A 16,325-nucleotide genomic window follows, 5' to 3' on the forward strand; every position below is an offset into this window, starting at 1 on the left:
ATACGCTGCTTTATAAATGTTTGAAGAAATAGACACAAGTACTTAAAACTACATTCTATGGCTGGATTATTAAACCGAATATGCCCCTTTTTAGTCTGGTAATCTAAGAATTAGGGAACAGACACCCTAATTGACGCGAATCCTAAAGATAGATCTATTAGACCCAACAAGCCCCATCTAAAGTACCGGATGCTTTAGTACTTCGAATTTATCATGTCCGAAGGGAGTCCCGGAATGATGGGGATATTCTATATGCATCTTGTTAAGGTCGGTTACCAGGTGTTCAATCCATATGAATGATTTTTGTCTCTATGCAAGGGACGTATATTTATGAGTAACTTGTGGTCTATTATATTATTGAAAATGATTGTTTATGATAAACTAATGAACTCACCAACCTTTTGGTTGACACTTTAAAGCATGTTTATTCTCAGGTATGAAACATATCTTTCGCTGTGCATTTGCTCATTTTAGAGATATTACTTGGAGTCATTCATGACATATTTCAAAAGATGTTGCATTCGAGTCATTGAGTTCATCAAGATTATTATTAAATCAATTATAGTTGAATATATTATGAAATGGTATTCATGCGATGAAATGAAAGTTTGTCTTTTAAAAACGAATGCAATATTTGTAAAATGTATCATATAGAGGTCAATTACCTCGCGATGTAATCATATGTTATTGTATTCATCCTTATGGATTAGGACGGGTCGCTTCATTATTCTAGTGCTATTATACAAAGACTCTTGGATTCAAAACCCATCGAAAACTCAATTAAAAACCACTCTCACCGGCTACTGTTTGATCATCAACCCATCACCACCATGTTTATCACCATCAAAATCGGTTAAAACCTGCAAATACTATTGTTTAATCACCGGTCGTTGTTTATATTCGAATAGCCACAAAATCAAAGATCACACGTCATGTAGTTATTGTTTTATATTACTAATGCGTGCCTGCTGCTGTTTCTATCTCTATTAAAATCACATGAGAGGGTGTTATTGATATGAGAGTAAAGATGTCATGATTTTCCTCTTTAGTCGATATTTGATGAATAGATAATACCCCACTTAACAACTTTTAGTTAGTGGGTTACATGAGAAGATGGGAATACAATAAAGGAACAAGTAATTTACTTAAATAATTAGTAAAGAAATAGACCCACTAACGAATCTGTACTTTATTATATTACACGATATTGTTTAATTGATCATGGTGATGAGATGATTGATGATGTCTGTGATTGAATATTCGACGAAATAGATCCTATTTTAATCAAACCATTTATTTGTTCTATCGGACTTATATGTTTAAACAACGGATCTGTTGGGACGAAGTGTATATGGGCCGAGTTCTTTTTGTTTTTAGTTGGGACGAAATAGATCCTATTTTAATCAAACCATTTATTATTATTAATTATTTTTATTATTAACATTATTATTATTATTATTATTATTATTATTATTATTATTATTATTATTATTATTATTATTATTACACTAATATAAATATTGTACTATTAATATTATTATCATTAAAATGAGTATTAGGATTATTATTACTACTATTATTATTATTAATATTATATTATTATTAGTATTATCCTTTAAAATTATCATTCTTGAAATTATTATTATTAAACAAAAATATTTTTTATTAAAAATTATCATTTTCATTATCATTATAAGTATTATTATTTTTATCATCATTACTAACATTATTATTATTATTATTATTATTATTATTATTATTATTATTATTATTATTATTATTATTATTATTATTATTATTATTATTATTATTATTATTAGTACTATTATTTTTATCACTTTTATTATTATAATTATCATTATTAACATATAACATTTTTATCATTTTATTATTAGTATTATCTTTATTATTAAAAGTATTATCATTTTTATTATTATCATTACTATTAATATTTTTAACGAACAAATGTTATCTATATAAAAATACATTACAAGTCAACTAATATTACATATTAATATGTTTTTAACTAATACATTAACATTTATATTAATAAAACTTTAACTAAATTATATATCATATATTTATTATAAGTATAATTATATTTAAAAATACTAATTGTAATAAATTATAAAATATAAGTAAACTTAGTTGATTAATTGGGATACGTGTTAATATATATGCAACTGATATAGGTTCGTGAATCCGAGGTCAACCCTACACTTGTTCAATGATGTCATATGTATTCTACTACAAAATACAGTATAGTGAGTTTCATTTGCTCCCCTTTTAAATGCTTTTGCAATATATATTTTTGGGACTGAGAATACATGCACTATTTTTATAACTGTTTTATGAAATATACACAAGTAATTGAAACTACATTATATGGTTGAATGGATCGAAGCCGAATATGCCCCTTTTAGCCTGGTAATCTAAGAATTAGGGAACATCACTAATTTTAAGAATTAGTGCACCCCTAATTGACGCGAATCCTAAAGGTAGATCTACGGGAACTAACAATCCCCATTCTGGAATTTGGAATGCTTTAGTACTTCGAGTTTATCATGTCCGATGGGTGTCCCGGAATGATGGGGATATTCTATATGCATCTTGTTAATGTCGGTTACCAGGTGTTCAATCCATATGAATGATTTTTATGCAGATTGCTGTTATGCCTGCATGTTGTTTATGAGAAATGGAAATATGAAAATCTTGTAGTCAATTAAAATAATGGAAATGATTGTTAACAATAAACTAATGAACTCACCAACCTTTGGTTGATACTTTTAAGCATGTTTATTCTCAGGTATGAAAGAAATCTTCCGCTGTGCATTTGATCATTTTAGAGATATTACTTGGAGTCATTCATGACATATTTCAAAAGACGTTACATTCGAGTAGTTGAGAGCATCAAGAATATTATTAAGTCGTTTATAGTTGGATATATTATGAAATGATATGCATGTCTGTCAACTTTCGATGTAATGAAAGTTTGTCTTTTAAAAACGAATGCAATGTTTGTAAAACGTATCATATAGAGGTCAAGTACCTCGCGATGTAATCATATGTTATTGTATTCATCCTTATGGATTAGGACGGGGTATGACATGTGGTATCAGAGCGGTGGTCTTAGCGAACCAGGTCTTGCATTAGTGTGTCTAACTAGTAGTTGTTAGAATGCATTAATGAGTCTGGACTTCGACCGTGTCTGCATGTCAAAAGTTTTGCTTATCATTTCTAGTCGGAAATCATCTGCTTATCATCCTTAGGAAATTACCTGCTTATCATTCTTAGTCTAGAGACATTTTACTGCATTGATTGCATGAATAGTGTATAGACAAATTCATATCTTAGCGTATCTGCTAATCCATATCTTAGCGTATCTGTTACTGTAGACTTTATCTGCCATGTTTCCTTAATTTCCTCCGTAATCTATGGGATCTCCTGTACCATATATAGATATTCTATATAATCAGAATATCATTCGATATCCAGAAAATCATTTCATATCAAAATCCTTTAACTGATCGTGAGAGATGGATCCTACACCTAGCTTGGATTCCATTAGTTCTGGGAGCGATTTCGAGATGTATATTGAAGTAAAATCCGAAGTCAATGAACCAGAAGTGCCACAACCGTTTAGCTATTTTTCTTTCTGGAGAAAATGGGGGTGGGTCCGAGACTTACTCACTCGATGGAGGAATGAAGAAGTCGAACCCTACCGTGAACCAAACTTACCTCCTAACATCAGAGAAAATGATGTACTCACCGGTGAACCTATGCGCAACACTGTTTTCACCCTTCTTGCCAAAATATTCGGCCTCGAAGGTCGCATTTCTGCAATCTTAGAAAATATTCAACCTCTACTTCAAAATACCAACCGAAGGGGAATATTAGAAGAAGTTAGGGAACTTCGAATTGATAATCAAGATCTATTGAATCAGATGAGTGGATGGATAGAAATGATAGAGGGTAGGATAGAAACCCTGACAAGAATGGTGCTTGATCTACAAGCTATACTTATTACACCAACATCATCACCAACCTCAGCACCAACAACACTTGTACCACCGACAGCAACATCCACATCACCAGTCTCGACATCACCATCTGTACCGTGAGCATAATATTCGTTCTACCTATCATTCTATCTACTTTAACTTTGTTCTACATATCAATCTGCATCGATTATCTTCGTTCTACATGGCGATTATGTAATCTCTAAAGTCTTAAAGATTATATATTCTCATTCTAACGGTAAATCAAATGGGATTAATATCATATTGACTCATTAAATCCATGATTACATCTGAAGAATATATATATATATATATATATATATATATATATATATATATATATATATATATATATATATATATATGTGCATATATTTTCATAATGATTGTAATTAAAAATTCTTTTGTACAAACTATTAATGATGAGAATATTTTAACGGGTAGGTAATACTCGAGAAATATTTAGATTTCACATTAATAAGTTACACTGTACATTCTTCAATTCAGATCCAGCAGTCATTAATAATACTGCTCAAATCCACACATATGCGTATCCGTTCATCAAAGATTAACCATTTTCATTCCAATTCATTTTCATATACGAGTTTTTGCCGATCAAAATCCAAGTCAAGATTAGACAAGTGGCATAATGAAGAAAATAATGAACAAAATAAAATTGATTAGTAACCAATTAATTAACTACGTAAAATTTTAAGCCTATACTAACCAAATCCTAGCAGACTGTTCCTAGCTAACTCTTCATATATGACAATATCCTTATAATATACTAGTTTTGGTTGAACTATTGGACTATTGGACTACTATCATGAACAATTAAAAAGTATTAAAAAGTAGAAAATAGTAATTACAATACATTTTGACTTAAAAGATCGTAAATAAATTACATCTACTACAGTTAAATATTTCCTCAAGTTTGCCACTTGATTTAATCTTAAAGATCCTTTGTAACTTGATTTCATCTTAAATATCTTTCGTACCTTGACGATTACAATCAGCGTTTAATCATCTAAAATCACAATTCTCGTGAAACCACCTCGGATTGATAACCGACGATTCAGATATGGCTGCATTAAATACAGAGGAAACAGTAAAATTGTAGATGGCCTAAATGGCCAAGAGTTTGATGATAAAGAATGGAGTGTTGGAACGCTTGATAGAAAATTTGGTACTGAAAAACGGATTGAGCTAACCATGAAGGAGACCAAGGACAAATACAAGGACCAAACCCTTTAATCAAAGAATCCAGGTAATTCTGGATCCGATGAAATCTTTAGAGAATATCTTGCTCCGAAGTCATGTTAAAATCTTGTGGAAAATTTTTCTTCATCAACCTTCGAACTTAGAAATTCCAAAATATCATCATAAATATCTTCGATATTTCTGAGGATATTTTCATAAATATTCTTGTCCGAAATTATCTACCTCTTCGTGTTTTCTGTATTCCATTATATTGGAAACTTCTGTAAAATCTAATTATAAATTATGAATGAATGGTGGAGAAGTATTGGGAATTGAAGCATGGGTTAGTATAATATAATGATGTCCGGCCAACGTAAATATATTACAGTAAGTCATGCTGAGTTTCTAATGGAACGTGATAAAGGATCACAGATCACACCTTTATCATGAACCATGTTACATAACTCTTTCATTCTACTTAACCTCTGAACATATCAAGAAAATATATTCTTGATAGTTCCATCCTCAGTGATTCTGGTAATTTAACCAATCTAATCGAGAGAATACGCTCTTTCGTGCTTAGAACATTATGATCAATCGAAACTTCATAACTACGAATTCTGAACCATTATTCGCTTAACTGAAAGTCGGGAAAAAGAAACAAAAGCGTGGAGCTTCGAAAAATAAAGGAGGATATAAAGCCCGATAACGACACAGATATCACAAACCGTATATATCAATACGTATAGCAACGTAAAGACACGGGAGAATTAAAAACATTATAACCCTAAGATAATAGTAAAAGTAAACAGATTCCTCCGGTGGTAAATGGAAAAGAAGGATGACATATGCGATAGTTAGGAAAATATCAAGGATCAGAACTGGATTAAGCATTTTCAAAATCTTTTAGAAGTATAAATTGAGGAAGAAAGTAAGATGGGAGTGGTGATAATATGGAAACAAAGAAGGTGAATTTATCGTGAAATATCAGACAGATCAATCAAGACAGATTATCGCATTTAATTAAAGAGGATCCTAATTTCCTTGTTTGCCGAAGAATCAAATCTTACATACATTTCGAAGATTTTCTTTAAATTCCTTGAATTCTGGAAATCCACCGTATCTACGTCAAAAGTTAATTCTATATATCAATCTTTTGCGATAGCTTCATTCGTACTCTTCGAGTAATCGAATTGTCTTATTCATATTGCTCAATGGTGATAAAATTCTATTTATCAACTCATATTCGTCAGAAAAACATTCTTATTGTTAGCCATAACGACCTCTATCAAATTTCGGGGACGAAATTTCTTTAACGGGTAGGTACTGTGACGACCCGGAAAATTTCGACTAATTTTGAACTAAACTCTCGATACGATTTAATATTTTTGACACGATAAGCTAAGACTGTAATTCTGAGTCTCAAAAATTTTGAACTGTTTCATATATGCAATTACCCTTCGACTATTCTCGACGATTCACGAACCACTATTTGTAAATAGGTACATGTATATTTAAATATATGATAAAAATTTGAAATATTATATGTTATTGTTATAAAAAAATTAATTATGTAAAATAAAAATAAAAATAGGTTATTATAATAATTATTATTTATAATATATCTATATATAAAAATAAAGTATATTAAAATTAAATATTAAATGATTGTAATACTCCTTTAATGTTCTAATTGATATTAAGTAAGTTAAATTCAAACTTATATAATTTTAAAATAAACGGTGATTCGAAAATGAGTTATATATTTTTTAGGCTTATTAAATATGTATTTAGAAGCTAATTAATAAATTTCAACACTTTTTATATATTACCTGGGATCGGGCGTGGACAGGGAGTTAATTTTTGTTTAATAATTTATGATCGTATTTTATACCATAATGACCAAAAATAAATAAATATAGTTGACTTAAAAATATGGGATTCTTATGAAGACTTTTATTCCGCCACTGAGTAATAACGAAGTACGAGTTTTAGTCCGTAAATGAAATAGTAGACGACGGCTAACAATTTACACGTTTTATATTTAAATCATATTATAATTATTATTATATTATATTATTGCTTTAGTTGCTAGAATTCATGGATTTCAATTGTATCTATCGTTGTCTATTGCCACCTAAAATTATATATACATATAAAATGCATATGTTGAATAGATCAATCAAATTGATCATCGCTTTACCTATCTCAATCTATCCCCACCAAATGCACTTATTCCAAAAATGCAACAAATATCATTGCAGTATCCTAAATTATTAATATATATGTGATTATATACATCTATTATATACATATGCATAATCACACTATCTAACCAACTTTCCTTTCTATTTTCTGTCTAATCATTTATCACTCATCCACGTATTTCGTTTCGCTACTGTTTTGTTTCAACTTGGTTATTAACTAGTTTAAATTACAGATTCCCTCTATATATACTTACATATACCCCATACATATAGATATAATCATATTTGAGATATAACAACAATCACTTTATTTATTTAATTCATTTTTGTTTTGTCTTCCTCTTACCCGTGATCCATGGTCGACACCATCTACCCTACCAATAAAATTTGATCAATTATTATTACTGTATCAATCATTCAATTTCACAATATAAATCCTATGTTGCCATTTCATATAGTTCTGGGAATTCATCATCTCAAGTCCAAATAATCCAATTCACAATTGATGTCTTTTAAATCCTAATTAATCACAAGTTCGTGATTCTAACCCTTTACCGAAACATTTTCTATCCTTCTTTGGTTTATAATCCACCACCATCTTGTCATCTTCGTGATCACTTAACCACCCTTCTTCTATGTCAACGGGTTACTAATCTTGGTCTATTACTCGGTTAAGACCCAACAATTATCAAGTTTATGACTACAACCTCTTCAACACACAACCAGGTAAACTATTTGGTTTAGACTATTAAAATCTATGCTCGAATCTACTATTGTTTTCCTTTCTATTCCTCCGACTAAACCCACCCATATCAACACTTGTTGGCTACCCTTGCTTCTGTTTCTATTTCGTTCATCACCCAAGAACCCAAGAACCATGAAAAACTATTGAAGTTTACTGTTGTATCCGTAGTATATTTTTTTCAATCGACACACACCACTCCACAATCACCAAACATTCACCATTGCTACTACTGTTAGGTTTACACTTCCTTTTGCTACTATCGTATGCCACCTCTCATATAGACTGCTACTGCTACAGTCAATCATTCATAGCCATCGTACATTTCTGTTTTTCTGCTATTATTGTTCTGGTGAAAAACTGCTCGAATCATCATTACCTTATTAATCTCAACCTGCAACTTGTTATTCTAGTGCTATTATACAAAGACTCTTGGATTCAAAACCCATCGACAAATCAATTAAAAACCACTCTCACCGGCTACTGTTTGATCATCAACCCATCACCACCACGTTTATCACCATCAAAACCGGTTAAAACATGCAGATAGTATTGTTTAATCACCGGTCATTGTTTATATTCGAATAGCCACAAAATCAAAGATCACACGTCATGTGGTTATTGTTTTATATTACTAATGCGTGCCTGCTGCTGTTTCTATCTCTATTAAAATCACATGAGAGGGTGTTATTGATATGAGAGTAAAGATGTCGTGCTTTTCCTCTTTGGCTGACATTTGATGAATAGATAATACCCCACTTAACAACTTTTAGTTAGTGGGCTACATGAGAAGATGGGAATACAATAAAGGAGCAAGTAAATTACTTAAACAATTAGTAAAGAAATAGACCCACTAACGAATCTGTACTTTATTATATTACACGATACTGTTTAATGGATCATGGTGATGCGATGATTGATGATGTCTGTGATTGAATATTAGACGAAATAGATCCTATTTTAATCAAACCATTTATTTGTTCTATCAAACTTATATGTTTAAACAACGGATCTGTTGGGACGAAGTGTATATGGGCCGAGTTCTTTTTGTTTTTAGTTGGGCTTCATGATCCATTAATCCATTAAATAAAGATTGGGTGTCGAGTACTTTGATGGAAGGAAAGGAAAAACAGACGAATACGGTTTATAAATAATTAGTATCGAACTATAAACAGAAAAACAGACTTGGCAGAATGGTTATGGGTGTTTATGAGTGAGCGAGAGGTCACGGGTTTGAGCCTGGTCCAGAGCATTTCTTTTTAGGAAAAGCTTTTAAGGGGGTATACACTCTTATTTTTATTTCTATCATTATTATTATTAATTATTATTATGTTTATTATTATTATTAACATTATTATTATTATTATTATTATTATTATTATTATTATTATTATTATTATTATTATTATTATTATTATTATTATTATTATTATTATTATTATTATTACACTAATATAAATATTGTACTATTAATATTATTATCATTAAAATGAGCATTATGATTATTATTACTACTATTATTATTATTAATATCATTATTAGTATTATCCTTTAAAATTATCATTCTTGAAATTATTATTATTATTAAACAAAAATATTTTTTATTAAAAATTATCATTTTCATTATCATTATAAGTATTATTATTCTTATTATCATTACTAACATTATTATTATTATTATTATTATTATTATTATTATTATTATTATTATTATTATTATTATTATTATTATTATTATTATTACTATTATTTTTATCACTTTTATTATTATAATTATCATTATTAACATATAACATTTTTATCATTTTATTATTAGTATTATATTTATTATTAAAAGTATTTTCATTTTTCTTATTATCATTACTATTAATATTTTTAAAGAACAAATGTTATCTATATAAAAATATATTACAAGTCAACTAATATTACATATTAATATGTTTTTAACTAATATATTAACATTTATATTAATAAAACTTTAACTAAATTATATATCATATATTTATTATAAGTATAATTATATTTAAAAATACTAATTTTAATAAATTATAAAATATAAGTGAACTTAGATGATTAATTGGGATATGTGTTAATATATATGCAACTGATATAGGTTCGTGAATCCGAGGTCAACCCTACACTTGTTCAATGACGTCATATGTATTCTACTACAAAATACAGTATAGTGAGTTTCATTTTCTCCCTTTTTAAATGCTTTTGCAATATATATTTTTGGGACTGAGAATACATGCGCTATTTTTATAACTGTTTTACGAAATAGACACAAGTAATTGAAACTACATTATATGGTTGAATGGATCAAAGCCAAATATGCCCCTTTTAGCCTGGTAATCTTAGAATTAGGGAACATCACTAATTTTGAGAATTAGTGCACCCCTAATTGACGCGAATCCTAAAGGTAGATCTACGGAAACTAACAACCCCCATTCTGAAATTTGGAATGCTTTAGTACTTCGAGTTTATCATGTCCGATGGGTGTCCCGGATTGATGGGGATATTCTATATGTATCTTGTTAATGTCGGTTACCAGGTGTTCAATCCATATGAATGATTTTTATGCAGATTGCTGTTATGCCTGCATGTTGTTTATGAGAAATGAAAATATGAAAATCTTGTGGTCTATTAAAATAATGGAAATGATTGTTTACAATAAACTAATGAACTCACCAACTTTTTGGTTGACACTTTTAAGCATATTTATTCTCAGGTATGAAAGAAATCTTCCGCTGTGCATTTGCTCATTTTAGAGATATTACTTGGAGTCATTCATGACATATTTCAAAAGACGTTGCATTCGAGTAGTTGAGTTCATCAAGAATATTATTAAGTCGTTTATAGTTGGATATATTATGAAATGGTATGCATGCTTGTCAACTTTCGATGTAATAAAAGTTTGTCTTTTAAAAACGAATGCAATGTTTGTAAAACGTATCATATAGAGGTCAAGTACCTCGCGATGTAATCATATGTTATTGTATTCGTCCTTATGGATTAGGACGGGGTATGACAGTCGAAGTCCAGACCCACTAATGCATCTAAACAACTATCAGTTAGATACACTAATGCAAGACCTGGTTCGCTAAGACCACCGCTCTGATACCACATGAGACGACCCGTCCTAATCCATAAGAACGAATACAATAACATATGATTTCATTGCGAGGTATTTGACCTCTATATGATACATTTTATAAACATTGCATTCGTTTTAAAAGACAAACTTTCATTTCAGCGAAAGTTAAACAGGCATGCATACCATTTCCTAATATATCAATCTATTAAAGACTTCCTATCAATCTTGATGAACTTAATGACTCGAATGCAACATCTTTTGAAATATGCCATGAATGACTCCAAGTAATATCTTTAAAATGAGCAAATGCACAGCGGAAGATTTCTTTTAAACCTGAGAATAAACATGCTTTCAAGTGTCAACCAAAAGGTTGGTGAGTTCATTAGTTTATCATAAACATTCATTTCCATCATTTTAATAGACCACAAGATTTCATATATTTTATTATACACGTAACCCGAGTACAAAATAACAAGCATAACCCGCGAATTAAAAATCATTCATATGGTGAACGTTTGATAACTGACTTAACTTTAATGCATAGAATAACCCCAAACAGAACCTCTCGTCTGTATAATAATAATAATCTCGAAGTACTAAAGCATCCGTACCCCGAATGGGACTTGTCGAGGTCCATAGATCTATCTTTAAGATTCGCGTCAATTAGGGGCCATACCCGTTTCCTAATTATTAGGTTACCAAGCTAAAAAGGGGTGATATTCAATATTCATAATCTAACCATAGAATGTAGTTTTTGATCACTTGTGTCTATTTCGTAAAACATTAATAAAATCAGCGAATGTATTCTCAGTCCCAAAAATATATGTAAAAAGGGAGCAAATGAAACTCACAATACTGTATTTTGTAGTAAAAATACATATGATGAAACTGGACAATGCAGGGTTGGCCTCAAATTTACGGAACCTATATCAGGTATATATATATATTAACACATATAATTGAAGTCAAATAAATTTAGGTATTATTATTAATATAACTGTTATTTTTAGTAATTCATGTGTTTCATTATTAACTTAAATATATTAACTTTATATACTTTAAATAAATAATTTATAAAATGTAGTTTTATTAAGTATATTTGTATATAACTAACCTTTATTGTAATAATAATATTAATAGTAATATTGATAATAATAATAATATAGTTGTAATAATAATAATGGTAAAAGTAATAATAATGATAGTAATAATATTAAAAATGATAAAAATATTAATAATAATGTTAATACTAATAATAATGATAAAAATAATAATAATAATGATAATAAAAATATTAATTTTAATAATAACGATAATAAATAATAAAAAGTTGTATTATTTTTACAATCAAAATTATAATTTTGATCCTAACTCTTAATAGTAATAATAATAATTATTAATAATAATACTTGATAGTAATTAATGTAAAGAAATAATAATAATAATAATAACAATATTCCTACTTATAACTATAATCATACTAATAATAATGATAATATCAATAATACTTGATAATGTTAATAAATGGTAACTTTTATGGATACACCTATATTAGTAATAATAATAGTGATAATAGTAATTATAACTATAATACTTGTAATGATAACAATAATTAATATTATCAATAACAATAATAATAATAATAACAATAATAATAATGATTAATAATAATAATAATAATAATAATAATAATAATAATAATAATAATAATAATAATAATAATAATAATAATAATAATAATAATAATAATAATAATAATAATAATAAAGATAATGATAATAATAATGATAATGGAAATAAAATTTAAGAGTGTATACCCCTTTAAAAGAAATCGTTCTAAAAAGATTTGCCTACGCCTAGGCTCGAACCCAAGACCTCTCGCTAACCGCTAACACTCCAAACCATTTCTCTGTTTTGTTTTTCTTGAATAAATTCCTAGATTAACTCTATTTATTCCATCCTTATTTTTAAACCATAATGGAAACAACGAATTAAAATAGCAGTGGCATTTAATCTTCATCATTCATTTGTCATCCATTCAGCTGCAACAAAAACGGATCACCGCCCATAAAAAAAACATTTTCCCGGCCCAAGTAACCTTTGTAGTCCATTTAACAATTAAAAGTCCCAAGGATTTGTTTAGATTAAAGATTGGGCTTTGGCTTCCTGTTTCGTTCGATCAGCTGGCAAGGAATCAGAAAACTAAAGCAGCGACAACAATCGAAAGCAACTGGAATCTTCAGTTTTGGTGTCGTGATGTTCGAATAGGAATTCAACAAACAGCCGTTAATCACGATCTTCTTTATAACATGATCCTACACCATAAACCATCGTCTTCTACAGTTCATCATCACAGGTTCAACACCTAGACATCACTAACATCATTCACGTATCGAATTAAAATCAAACCGTAACCCTAATCACTATTCATCGTCTTCTTCATCTAATTGTCATCATCGAACCTTCATCAACATCGAATTTTATAATCGCCGAATCATCATCATGATTATACTACCGCATCATCATCATTTATATATCACAGTTTCATTATCATCTACTCCTAACAAGAGACCTATGCCGTTCTCTCTCATCATGAACCCCTTGTTAAATAGAAACAGAAAAACGTACAGTAACCGTTCGATAGAGGTGGTTGATGATTGTCTTGGTTGATTGAAACAAACGTACACAGCAGTAGTTAGTTGTTCGTATGGTGTTGTGAAACAGAATATAGAAGTAGTAGTAATCGGTTTATCATAGTTGCAGCTGCAGCAAAGCTGCTTGTATTACGCAGGAATAGAAAGTTTAAAGCAATAGTAATTTTATTTATTTATTTTGTTATGGTGATGGTTACGGAAGTTGTAGAAATAGAAAGAGATGACAGGTACAGGTATTCGAAGGTGGTTAGCTATGGTGATTCAAGATGGTTTATGGTTGTACTTGATGGTGATGGTTTAAAGTGCTCGTCAAAAAAAGAAAGGAACTTGAAGGGTGGTTTGATTGTTATGTTTTAAAATGGGTGGTGAAGGTGGCTGTTGTGGAGTGGCGGTTGTCCGGTATTGAATGTCAGAGATGGTAGTGGCGGTTCACCAAAAAGAAGTAAGAAAGGAGATTCATCTCCATATGTATCTAGTATATATGTGCAATGATATAATGGAATGGATGGATATGAAAGATACAAAAGGAAATCGATTTATTAATTAACTATCACCAATCATGTAAAGAAAAAGCAAACAGTAAATCCAATTTTAATATTATGCAGCTAGAGATTTTGAAGTTATATGCCGACACTATTCTCAAGACACTATTCTCAAATGTTGTTATATCGTGTTCATTTGTGACGACCCGGAAATTTCCGACTAAATTTAAACTTTATCTTTATATTATTCTGACACGATAAGCAATGTTTGTTAAGTTAAATCTCAAGGATTTTAAACTATGTTTATACATTCATTTAAACCTCGACCAAATTCCAATAATTCACGAACCATTAAATGAACATATATGAATATGTATGTATATGTGTATATGTTATAAATTGAAAATGTCAACAAAGCATTTAAAAGTATAATGCTTTATATGAATGTATTTGTTTCAATATCATTATCGACGAAATTAAAAATATATATATATATATATATATATATATATATATATATATATATATATATATATATATATATATATATATATATATATATATATATATATATATATATATATATATATATATATATATTAAATGATTGAATTATCAGAAACATTGAATTATGATTACAAGTCTCTGTTGAGAGGTCCACTATGATTTGAGAAATCTATTCCTCTTAACGATATTCGGAATAATTTGTAAAGCTATTTATAAATAAAAGTAAAAAGTGTCATTTACAAAAGTTAGACAAAAGCTATTGGAGAATTGGTTTTCATAATATTCTATTAATCTATTTTCAAACGTACAAAAACATTTTCAGTTTAAAAAGAACTTTATTATTAAAACGTATATAACTTTTATAAATATCTAGAATCACTTTTGACAAATCATTACTTAACCAGTATAATAAATATAACGATATTTATATTTTATTTCATTAAATATATATAACGATTTAAATTAATATTATATATATTTATACACGTATTATACATACATAGTTTTTATATTTTTACTATACTTTAACTTTACCTTTACTTTACTTTTACTTTACTTTAACTTTAATAATTCACTTTAATAATTCATACTTTAATAATTCAATTTAATAATTCATACTTTAATAATTCACTTTAATAATTCAAAAATCTATTATAAATAGAATTCAATAGGTTTCATTATTTCATAGAAACTTGAAAATATATTTCTCTAAACTCTCTCAATCAATTTATATATATATATATATATATATATATATATATATATATATATATATATATATATATATATATATATATATATATATATATATATATATATATATATATATTTGCTCTGTATTATTTCAAGATATTATTAGTATACATAAAATATTACGACGGAGTGCTGTCCGAGTGATTTCAAAATAGTTTTTTTGAATGAGTCGAAGCTAAGGAAATTATGGGTTATAGTTATGGAGGTGATGGGTATGGTTCATGGGTATGCTCGTGAGGTCAATCTAGTGTTTATCATCTCCGTTACGTCTACGTACTTTCCTGCAATATTGAATCTCAATATTGATACGTGAGCACTCATAACTTAACTTTTATATATCAATAGTGTATCCCTGACTAGTGCTCGAGTATATAGGATTATGCATGCTTGTACATTCGATATTGTCCTTAGATAGGTTTGTTGAATCCTGAATTAGATACATATGCTACTGAGATAGGGTATATGATATGCATGTCATTGGAAAGCTAGCGAAAAATTAAGAACTTTTCATTTAGATATCGAATGGTTTCGATGAACGGATTTGAAGTTAAAGTCAACTGAATTTTAGTATTATTGTTAAAATGATTATTATTACTATCGTCGTTATTATTTTAATAGAAATATCATTGTTATTATAAAATATCATTATTACTATTATGTTAGTATT

Source organism: Rutidosis leptorrhynchoides, chromosome 1 (genome assembly GCF_046630445.1).
Source record: "Rutidosis leptorrhynchoides isolate AG116_Rl617_1_P2 chromosome 1, CSIRO_AGI_Rlap_v1, whole genome shotgun sequence".
NCBI lineage: Eukaryota > Viridiplantae > Streptophyta > Magnoliopsida > Asterales > Asteraceae > Rutidosis > Rutidosis leptorrhynchoides.